Source organism: Petromyzon marinus, chromosome 59 (assembly GCF_048934315.1).
Source record: "Petromyzon marinus isolate PM22_M1 ecotype Great Lakes invasive population chromosome 59, UKy_Petmar_22M1.pri1.0, whole genome shotgun sequence".
In the NCBI taxonomy this organism is placed as follows: Eukaryota; Metazoa; Chordata; class Hyperoartia; order Petromyzontiformes; family Petromyzontidae; genus Petromyzon; species Petromyzon marinus.
The window spans coordinates 748,729-760,894 of record NC_133725.1 but is presented as its reverse complement, the minus strand read 5'-3'; the positions used below and the strand labels follow the sequence as shown (position 1 = coordinate 760,894).

General features: G+C 53.2%; 1 protein-coding gene across 1 annotated transcript in view; it reads right to left on the bottom strand.

Moving 5' to 3' along the window:
* The window catches only part of LOC116955331 (stromal interaction molecule 1-like), a 42,121-nt gene extending 31,254 nt beyond the window's left edge, over positions 1 to 10,867 (bottom strand). Inside the window, exon 1 of the mRNA XM_076052971.1 lies at positions 10,758 to 10,867. The gene's annotated coding sequence lies outside the window, so the exon portion shown is untranslated. The remainder of the gene's footprint in view (positions 1 to 10,757) is intronic.
* Between the last annotated feature and the right edge of the window lie 1,299 nt (positions 10,868 to 12,166).

Here is a 12,166-nt window from a genome sequence, read left to right as displayed (position 1 = left end):
CCATAGACTCAACACTACCCATAGACTAACACTACCCATAGACTCAACACTGCCAATAGACGAACACTGCCCATAGACTCAACACTGCCCATAGACTCAACACTGCCCATAGACTCAACACTGCTCATAGACTCAACACTGCCCATAGACTCAAAACTGCCCATAGACTCAATACTGCCCATAGACTCAACACTGTCCATAGTCTCAACACTGCCCATAGACTCAACACTACCCATAGACTCAACACTGCCCATAGACTCAACACTGCCCGTAGACTCAACACTACCCATAAACTCAACACTGCCCATAGCCTCAACACTACCCATAGACTCAACACTGCCCATAGACTCAACACTGCCCATAGACTCAACACTGCCCATAGACTCAACACTGCCCATAGACTCAACACTGCCCATAGACTCAACACTGCCCATAGACTCAACACTGCCCATAGACTCAACACGACCCACAGACTCAACACTACCCATAGACTCAACACTGCCCATAGACTCAACACTACCCATAGACTCAACACTACCCATAGACTCAACACTGCACCTCCGATTGGCACGGTTGGCCACGTACGGTGTGAAAGAAGTTCAAGGTACACACATGCCGTGCGACGGTGGCGTCGTTATTATTGTTGCTACTGGGTCACGAATTGTTTTTTTTGTGCGTGCGTGTGTCGTAAACCCCTCCACCACCGGACAAGGGCCCGTGAACAGATCCGGGGCAGCCCGCACACGGCACGGAGACGTCCACCGCCGCCGCCACCACCACGGCGCTTCTCCTCCCCGCAGCGACGCCTCGTCGCTCGCTCGTCCCCAAGCGCTTCCTCCGTACATGCTCACGTGACAGCTTACGGAATTTAACAAAGTCCCGTATTTGGCGAACGTGGGCCAGACATCGGCATGGCAGCTCGTCCCCTGCCGCCCACACGTGTAAAGATAAAGACTCCCCCCCCCCCCGTCCGTGTAGCCTGCCACAGACCGCTGGGGCAAGTGCTGTTAGCGAGCGCCTATTAAGGCCGGCACTGTGGCACACGAGGGGGTGGGTGGCCAGCACCACGTCCGGCCGCCTTTGTCTCCCCAGTGGCGATGTTTACACACAGCACCGGATACTCGTGTTGAGGCCGAGTCGACCTAGGGGAGGCCCACGACCGGTTCAGATAATCGTCACCGGGAATCGAAACTGGGTTCGCCGGGTTTGTAGCGCAGCGTGGCGCTGGGCGCTGCACGGCCACTCCCCACACTCTCACGCTGGACCACGCACACGAGTACACACACACAGAGACAAAGATACACCATACAGCCCGAACAGGCTGTTGGGGTAAGTGCTGTTAGCGAGCACCTAAAAAGGCCGGCACGGCACACACGTGCACACACATACACGTGCACACACACACACGTGCACACACACACACGTGCACACACATACACACACATACACGTGCACATACATACACGTACACATACACACACGTACACACACACACGTGCACACACATACACACACGTGCACACACATACACGTGCACACACACACACACGTGCACACACACACGTGCACATACACACACGTGCACACACATGCACATAAAAACCCGGAGACCTGAGTTCGATTCCCGCTCACGGACAAAACCAGTGATGATTATCTGAACCGGTCCTGGTACGATGTGTAAACATCTCCACTAGGGAGACAAAGGCGGCCGGGAGTGGTGCTGGCCACCCATCTCCTCGTGTGCCGTTCCGGCCTTCATAGGTGCTCGCTAACAGCACTTGCCCCAGCAGTCTGTTCAAGCTATACGGGGGATCTTTGTATTTGCCTTTGTGTAGAGACGTACACACACACTGTGCTGCCCCCATACAACGCACTTGGATTGATTCATCCCAAGGGGGAGTTCGTGATGGCCACATCGGCAATGCTCAGCCAGAGATGCCGAGATCCTGGGTTCAACCCCTGGGTGTGGGTGTCTCTCTTCCTCTCTCGGCATGACGATCTTCACAGTGGCTGTGTCACAGATGCCGAGATCCTGGGTTCAACCCCTGGGTCTGAGTGTCTCTCTCTCCTCTCTCGGCATGAAGAGCTTCACAGTGGCCGTGTCACAGATGCCGAGATCCTGGGTTCAACCCCTGGGTCTGGGTGTCTCTTCCTCTCTCGCCGTGAAGATCTTCACAGTGGCCGTGTCACAGATGCCGAGATCCTGGGTTCAACCCCTGGGTCTGGGTGTCTCTCTCTCCTCTCTCGGCATGAAGAGCTTCACAGTGGCCGTGTCACAGATGCCGAGATCCTGGGTTCAACCCCTTGGTCTGGGTGTCTCTCTCTCCTCTCTCGGCATGAAGAGCTTCACAGTGGCCGTGTCACAGATGCCGAGATCCTGGGTTCAACCCCTGGGTCTGGGTGTCTCTCTCTCCTCTCTCGCCGTGAAGATCTTCACAGTGGCCGTGTCACAGATGCCGAGATCCTGGGTTCAACCCCTGGGTGTGGGTGTCTCTCTTCCTCTCTCACCATGAAGATCTTCACAGTGGCCGTGTCACAGATGCCGAGATCCTGGGTTCAACCCCTGGGTCTGAGTGTCTCTCTCTCCTCTCTCGCCGTGAAGAGCTTCACAGTGGCCGTGTCACAGATGCCGAGATCCTGGGTTCAACCCCTGGGTCTGGCTGTCTCTCTCTCCTCTCTCGGCATGAAGAGCTTCACAGTGGCCGTGTCACAGATGCCGAGATCCTGGGTTCAACCCCTGGGTCTGGGTGTCTCTCTCTCCTCTCTCGCCGTGAAGATCTTCACAGTGGCCGTGTCACAGATGCCGAGATCCTGGGTTCAACCCCTGGGTCTGAGTGTCTCTCTCTCTCTCGCCATGAAGAGGTTCACAGTGGCCGTGTCACAGATGCCGAGATCCTGGGTTCAACCCCTGGGTCTGAGTGTCTCTCTCTCTCTCACCATGAAGATCTTCACAGTGGCCGTGTCACAGATACCGAGATCCTGGGTTCAACCCCTGGGTGTGGGTCTCTCTCTTCCTCTCTCGCCATGAAGAGGTTCACAGTGGCCGTGTCAGAGGTGCGGCTCTCCTCCCTCATCGTCAGTTCGACGGACGGCCGCACGTTGCGGCGGCAGCGGCTGCTGTCCGGTAGGCGACGCCGCCGTCGGCAAAAGCGGCCGCCCGCCGCTGACGAGCCTCCTCTTTTCTCGGCGAGGTAGGAGGGTAGGAGGAGGTGGGGGCGCCGGCTGCAGGGGAAGGAGATGAGGTTGGGAAGCTCCACGCCGGCACGCCGGCACGCCGGCACGCCGGCACGCCGGCACGCTCGGCACGCCGGCACGCTCGGCACGCCGGCACGCTCGGCACGCCGGCACGCTCGGCACGCCGGCACGCTCGGCACAGGGAGAGAGAGGGAGAGACGGGGAGAGCGCCCAAGTGTCGGCGAGACTTCCCGCTTAGCCGAGATTCGGGAATCTTGGAACGGGCCCTGGAGAACCGACCGGGAGGGACCGGGCGACGCCGCTCCCGGCCGGAGCGGTATCTCGGCCGGCGTCCACGGCAAACCGTCCCGGTGATCGGATGCCGATTCCGCTCGGGGGTCGGTTCCGGGGTCGGCTCGGGGGTCGGTTCAGGGGTCGGTTCAGGGGTCGGTTCGGGGGTCGGTTCGGGGGTCGGTTCGGGGGTCGGTTCAGGGGTCGGTTTGGTGGTCGGTTCAGGGGTCGGTTCAGGGGTCGGTTCAGGGGTCAGTTCGGGGGTCGGTTCGGGGGTCGGTTCAGGGGTCGGTTCAGGGGTCGGTTCGGTGGTCGGTTCAGGGGTCGGTTCGGGGGTCGGTTTAGGGGTCGGTTCGGGGGTCGGTTCAGGGGTCGGTTCGGGGGTCGGTTCAGGGGTCGGTTCGGGGGTTGGTTCAGGGGTCGGTTCGGGGGTCGGTTCAGGGGTCGGTTCGGGGGTCGGTTTGGGGGTCGGTTCCGGGGTCGGTTCCGGGGTCGGTTCCAGGGTCGGTTCAGGGGTCGGTTCCGGGTCGGTTCCGGGGTCGGTTCAGGGGTCGGTTCCGGGGTTGGTTCCGGGGTCGGTTCAGGGGTCGGTTCAGGGGTCGGTTCGGGGGTCAGTTCCGGGGTCGGTTCCGGGGTCGGTTCCGGGGTCGGTTCCGGGGTCGGTTCCGGGGTCGGTTCAGGGGTCGGTTCCGGGGTCGGTTCCGCGCAACAAAACTAAACACGGAGGGCAGTCCCAGGAGGGCAGTTCCAAGAGAAATGATTTTGTCAGTGCGGACGGTTGCGAGGTGCCCCAGCTCCGCTGGATTGCTGACGTCGGAAGGGAGAGGCGTTCCGGACGGGCCGCAGAAGCGTGCCACCCGCGAGCGTCGCGACGGCCGCCCCGAAGCCGCCGCCGCCGCCGTTGCCGCGGACGACGACGACGACGACGACGACGACGACGACGACGACGACGACGATGACGACGTCGTCCTTGAGGAGCGTGGCACACGGCGGACGCTCGCGCAGGCAGCGTGGGTTTTAAGGAAACGAAACGGGAGGATTTCTACACAAATCTGGCTGCTGTCCGCCTGATGAAGCTGGTTGTCATTACTGGCGAAACGTCGCATGCTCAGATTGTAAATGTTGTGGATTTGCCCTCCGAAACACAATCGGTGTGCTGTACGAGTGCCCCAATTGGCACGTTCTGTTGACGTGCCGATTGGCTGCGTCGGGTGGTGGCGGGTTTCACGACACGTTTATATTCACGTGATCCGACACAAAGAGATTAAACCTAAATGCATGGATGATGTTGGTCACGAAAGCCTACTGCGTGTTAAACCGCGGTTTGGGAAATTTGATAACGCCGCCCTTATAAGGGCAGCCTCCACGGAGCAGCGAGCGGTTCGCAATGAACCAAAACTAAACAATTTTTTTTTATTTTACTGCCTGCGAGGCCCCTAACTGAGCTACACGGCTCTTGTTTTCAGACGCGCCGTGGCCACAAATGATGGCTCAACCAAGCGGATTGTAGCGTGGACATTTATATCAGCGGCCAAATAATCTAAACGCGTCGCTTCTAAATGTGGAAGGGGAAAACGGAAGGGCCCCGAGAAAAATCCACACGGCCACAACGGAGAGAGACACACGCACACTCCAAATGCACAGCAGCCATCGTCAGGGTCGGGATCGAACCCACGATCTCCTGCGTGCCAGGCGATGGAGTTAACATCTCTTAACCACCGTGGGTTGCAGCTGGGGTTGACTCGGCCCATCGGCCCATCAGCATCATCCCTCCCTCCAGGGCAGATAAAATGAGCACCGGTCAGACGGCCCGGCGGTGGTGCAAGTTGCCGACGTGCGGCGGAGGTTCGCGGCTGTAAACCGCGGCAGGCCGCCCTGGTTACCGCTGCGGTGACGGCGATCGGCCAAAAAAAGATTCCCCGACTGACGTGCCGTCCGCTTAAGAGGCTCGTACGCAGGGGGACAGCTGCCACTGGGGGTGCCCCTAGGCCAGACCACGCAGCGGCATGGCCCACCCCCACACCGCGAAACTACGGCAGGCTGCACCTGCGAGGCGCAGCAGCAGGGCGGTGCTGACGCCTTCAGGGGAGTCGCGGACACAGGCCACGACTTCCCTGAAGGCGTCAGCACCCCCAGCGAGCGCGAAGCCGATCACACAACGCCGCTCGCAATTTGACCCCTCGATCGATGGCGTAGCCATCGCCGCACACGCGTCGAGTAACAAGCAAGGGACAAGTCTTTACTTACTAACAATTCCTTACTAACAACTCCTTACTAACAAGTCCTTACTTACTAACAACTCCTTACTTATTAACACCTCCTTACTTATTAACAACTCCTTACTTACAACTCCTTACTTACTAACTCCTTACTTACAAGTCCTTACTTACTAACAACTCCTTACTAACAAGTCCTTACTTACTAACAACTCCTTACTTACAAGTCCTTACCTACTAACAAGTCCTTACCAACAACTCCTTACTAACAAGTCCTTACTTACTAACCCCTAACTTGCTAACAACTCCTTACCAACAACTCCTTGCTTACTAACAACTCCTTACATACTAACAACTCCTGACTAACAAGTCCTTACTTACTAACAACTCCTTACTTACTATCAACTCCTTGCTAACAAGTCATTACTTACTAACAACTACTTACTAACAGCTCCTTACTAACAACTCCTTACTCACCGACAACTCCTTACTCACCGACAACTCCTTACTCACCGACAACTCCTTACTCACCGACAACTCCTTACTTACTGACAATTCCTTACTAAAAACTCCTTAGTAACAACTCCCCCTAGCTAAGAATCCTGGCACGGCCATTGACTACGCCTACGTTGAGACCCACAAGGATGGAGAGCTTCCCACAGAGATCCATGAAGATGATGAAAAAACGAATGGGCTTCATCCTTTCCGGCAAGAAAACAGGAGGTGTTACGATGTCCAACACACCAAGTAAGCACATCGCTTGTCACCAGCCAGCACGCCGGCATTCGCCACACATTCTCACAGTAAAACACGCACACACACACGCTTTGTTCGCATGTTAGGGGCATCACGGTGGCTAGGAAATGTTAACTACCTCGCCAGGTGTACAGGAGGTCGTGGGTTCGATCCAGACCCTGACGCCTGCTGCTGCTGTATATTTGGAGTTTGCGTGTCTATCTCATCATCATCACGGTGGCTAGGAGATGTTAACTACCTCGCCTGGTGTACAGGAGGTTGTGGGTTCGATCCCGACCCTGATGCCTGCTGCTGTATATTTGGAGTCTGCGTGTCTCTCTCTCTCATCATCATCACGGTGGCTGGGAGATGTTAACTACCTCGCCTGGTGTACAGGAGGTCGTGGGTTCGATCCCGACCCTGACGCCTGCTGCTGCTGCTGTATACTGCTGCTGCTGTATACTGCTGCTGCTGTATACTGCTGCTGCTGCTGTATATTTGGAGTTTGTGTCTCTCTCTCCGTGGTCGCGTGGATTTTTCTCTGGGTCCTCCGTTTTTTACCGTCCACATTTAGAATCGACGTCACAAGGACGTCACAACGACGTCACAAGGACGTCACAACGCGTTTAGACGATTTGGCTGCTGCGAGAGATTTCCATTCAGATGATGGTGGTGATGATGGTGCTGGTGATGATGATGATGGTGGTGATGATGGTGCTGGTAATGATGGTGGTCGTGATGGTGGTGATGATGGTGGTGATGGTGGTGGTGATGATGGTGGTCGTGATGGTGATGATGGTGGTGATGGTGATGATGGTGGTGATGATGGTGGTGGTGATGATGGTGGTCGTGATGGTGATGATGGTGGTGATGATGGTGGTGGTGGTGATGATGGTGGTCGTGATGGTGATGATGGTGGTGATGATGATGGTGATGATGGTGGTGATGGTGGTGATGATGATGGTGGTGATGATGGTGGTGGTGATGGTGTTGGTGGTGATGGTGATAGTGATGGTGGTGATGGTGGTGATGGTGGTGGTGATGGTGGTGATGGTGGTGGTGATGTTGATCATGATGGTGGTGATGATGGTGGTGATGATGATGATGGTGGTGATGATGATGGTGATGATGATGATGGTGGTGATGATGATGGTGGTGATGGTGATGATGATGGTGGTGGTGATGGTGTTGGTGGTGGTGATGGTGGTAGTGATGGTGGTAGTGATGATGATGGTGGTGATGGTGATGATGGTGGTGGTGATGATGGTGATGATGATGGTGGTGATGGTGGTGATGGTGGTGGTGATGGTGGTGATGATGATGGTGGTGGTGGTGACGATGATGGTGGTGGTGATGATGGTGGTGATGGTGGTGGTGGTGATGGTGGTGGTGGTGATGGTGGTGGTGATGGTGGTGGTGATGGTGGTGATGATGGTGGTGATGGTGGTGTTGATGATGATGGTGGTGATGGTGGTGATGGTGGTGGTGGTGATGGTGGTGATGGTGGTGGTGGTGATGGTGGTGGTGTTGATGATGATAGTGATGGTGGTGGTGATGATGGTGGTGGTGATGGTGGTGGTGATGGTGGTGGTGATGATGACGCTAAGCTGCTACATCGTTGATCTGCTATCATTTGACATTGCCAGCTCGCTTCTGAACAGAGATCTGCGTAGCTCAGTGGGCCTGAACCTGGTAAGATAAATACATCGTCCAGTCTTATTTATGTTTTGTAAGTGACTTGTTTACCCGTCCTGTACTTAGCGCCCCCATGGTGTGTGTGTAATCGTGTTTGTTGTTGTTGTTATTGTTGTTGTAACATTCTGAGCCCGTGGCCCATTCCCCTTCTAGACAAAAAAGAAAAGAGCTTTATAGCACATCGGATTCCTCCAACTCCACTACAAACACTGCCAACGGGCTGCAGTTGAGTGCATGGCAGTGAATCGTGGATGGCAGTGATCAATGTGGTGTTGATGACGATGATGATGATGTTGTGTGCTGTGCGTTAGTAAGAGGCTGTATCCCATCCAGCAGTGGATTGAGCTCGGCTGCTGATGACGACGGTGATGAAGAAGCCACCGATCAATAACCAAAATCACCCTGCCCGACGGACACATTCAGTGAGCTCAGCACGGGTGGCGTTGAGGCTGGGAACAGCTGCTTCACAGCTGTTACACGCTGCTCTGAGGCGGGGCAGTCGCTGTGACCGCAGGTGCCAATCCCATCCAAGTGCTGTGTCCGCCGATGACCAGCGTGGTGAAGTATGGTCGAAACATCTCCCGACCGGAACGGCGCACACGCGGAAAACTGGGGCTGATCGAGAGAGACTGGCAACGCAGTAGCTGTAGCATCATGTACTGCGATGATGAGTGGTGTGCTGCTGTGATGATGCTGTGATGATGAGATGATGAGTAGTGTACTGTGATGATGAGTGGTGTGCTGCTGTGATGACGAGTGGTGTGCTGCTGTGATGATGAGTGGTGTGCTGCTGTGATGATGAGTGGTGTACTGTGATGATGAGTGGTGTGCTGCTGTGATGATGAGTGGTGTCCTGCTGTGATGATGAGCGGTGTACTGCTGTGATGATGAGCGGTGTGCTGCTGTGATGATGAGTGGTGTGCTGCTGTGATGATGAGTGGTGTCCTGCTGTGATGATGAGTAGTGTACTGCTGTGATGATGAGTGGTGTACTGTGATGATGAGTGGTGTGCTGCTGTGATGATGAGTAGTGTACTGTGATGATGAGTGGTGTACTGCTGTGATGATGAGCGGTGTGCTGCTGTGATGATGAGTAGTGTACTGTGATGATGAGCGGTGTGCTGCTGTGATGATGAGCGGTGTGCTGCTGTGATGATGAGTGGTGTGCTGCTGTGATGATGAGTGGTGTCCTGCTGTGATGATGAGCGGTGTGCTGCTGTGATGATGAGTGGTGTGCTGCTGTGATGAGTGGTGTGCTGCTGTGATGATGAGTGGTGTGCTGTGATGACGAGTGATGTACTGCTGTGATGATGAGTGGTGTACTGTGATGATGAGTGGTGTGCTGCTGTGATGAGTGGTGTGCTGCTGTGATGATGAGTGGTGTACTGTGATGACGAGTGATGTACTGCTGTGATGATGAGTGGTGTACTGTGATGATGAGTGGTGTGCTGCTGTGATGAGTGGTGTGCTGCTGTGATGATGAGTGGTGTACTGTGATGATGAGTGGTGTGCTGCTGTGATGATGAGTGGTGTACTGCTGTGATGACGAGTGGTGTACTGTGATGATGAGTGGTGTGCTGCTGTGATGATGAGTGGTGTACTGCTGTGATGATGAGTGGTGTATTGCTGTGATGATGAGTGGTGTACTGTGATGATGAGTGGTGTACTGCTGTGATGATGAGTGGTGTGCTGCTGTGATGATGAGTGGTGTACTGCTGTGATGATGAGTGGTGTATTGCTGTGATGATGAGTGGTGTACTGCTGTGATGATGAGTGGTGTGCTGCTGTGATGATGAGTGGTGTACTGTGATGATTAGTGGTGTGCTGCTGTGATGATGAGTGGTGTGCTGCTGTGATGATGAGTAGTGTCCTGCTGTGATGATGAGTGGTGTACTGCTGTGATGATGAGTGGTGTGCTGTGATGATGAGTAGTGTCCTGCTGTGATGATGAGTGGTGTGCTGCTGTGATGACGAGTGGTGTACTGTGATGATGAGTGGTGTGCTGCTGTGATGATGAGTGGTGTACTGCTGTGATGAGTGGTGTACTGCTGTGATGATGAGTGGTGTACTGCTGTGATGATGAGTAGTGTACTGCTGTGATGATGAGTGGTGTGCTGCTGTGATGATGAGTGGTGTACTGCTGTGATGATGAGTAGTGTACTGCTGTGATGATGAGTGGTGTGCTGCTGTGATGATGAGTGGTGTACTGCTGTGATGAGTGGTGTACTGCTGTGATGATGAGTGGTGTACTGCTGTGATGATGAGTGGTGTGCTGCTGTGATGATGAGTGGTGTGCTGCTGTGATGATGAGTGGTGTGCTGCTGTGATGATGAGTGGTGTACTGCTGTGATGAGTGGTGTGCTGCTGTGATGATGCGTGGTGTACTGCTGTGATGATGAGTGGTGTGCTGCTGTGATGATGAGTAGTGTACTGCTGTGATGATGAGTGGTGTGCTGCTGTGATGATGAGTGGTATACTGTGATGATGAGTGGTGTGCTGCTGTGATGATGCGTGGTGTACTGCTGTGATGATGAGTAGTGTACTGCTGTGTAGAGTGGTGTACTGCTGTGATGATGAGTGGTGTACTGCTGTGATGAGTGGTGTACTGCTGTGATGATGAGTGGTGTGCTGCTGTGTAGAGTGGTACCTGTGTCAGTACTGAAGTCTGCGATGTGTGAAGAGTCGTCCTGTAGTCCTGGAGAGTAGTAGCAGTGCAGAGTAGTAGTAGTCCTGTAGTACTGTAGAGTAGTACCGTAGAGTAGTACTGTATAGTAATACAGAGTAGTCCTGTAGTACTGTAGAGTAGTACCATAGAATAGTACTGTATAGTAATGCAGAGTAGTCCTGTAGTACTGTAGAGTAGTACTGTAGAGTAGTACTGTATAGCAATGCAGAGTAGTCCTGTAGTACTGTAGAGTAGTACTGTAGAGTAGTACTGTATAGTAATGCAGAGTTGTCCTGTAGTACTGTAGAGTAGTACCATAGAGTAGTACTGTATAGTAATACAGAGTAGTCCTGTAGTACTGTAGAGTAGTACCGTAGAGTAGTACTGTATAGTAATACAGAGTAGCCCTGTAGTACTGTATTAGTAATACAGAGTAGCCCTGTAGTACTGTAGAGTAGTAGTAGTCATATAGTACTGTATAGTAATACAGAGTAGTCCTAAAGTACTGTAGATTAGTAGTAATGTCGAGTCTCAGACTGGCTACAGATCTGCGCATTGAGTGGTAGAGTGTGGCACTCTAGATTAGTATTATTATTACTACTCTAGAGCAGTGCTACAGTGCCTATATGTGGGCCACTAGAGTAGTATCAGTACTGCAGAGTGGATATCAGTAAATCACTAAGCAATAGGTACTGCAGGATGAGGCCACGACTACGCTGGGTGGCTCCACTCCAGCTGGTAGTGTCACTACTGCGTAGCGTTACTCTAGAGTTGTACTGTAGAGTAGCTTCATGATATAGTATCAGTACTATAGATAAACCATCAAGAATCCACTCTGGAGTGGTATAGACAACCACGACAAGGACCCACACTGCCACTTTGCCAGCACTCTACAGGAGTTACGCTAGACTCGTGAGATCTACGGCAGCAGTGTCTCACTCTAGAGGAGTGGTGTAGTACTATATAGTACTATAGAGTAGTGCTATAGTACTATATAGTACTCTAGAGGAATGGTGTAGTACTATAGTACTATAGAGTAGTGCTATAGTACTATATAGTACTCTAGAGGAGTGGGGTAGTACTATAGTACTATAGAGTAGTACTATAGTGTAGTGGTGTAGTACTATAGTGTCGTACTATAGTGTAGTGGTGTAGTACTATAGAGTAGCACTATAGTGTAGTGGTGTAGTACTATAGTACTATAGAGTAGTACTCTAGAGTGGTGTAGTACTATAGTACTATAGAGTAGCACTATAGTGTAGTGGTGTAGTACTATAGTACTATAGAGTAGTACTCTAGAGTAGTGGTGTAGTACTATACTGTCGCACTCTAGAGTGGTGTAGTACTATAGTACTATAGAGTAGAACTCTATAGTACTATAGAGTAGTACT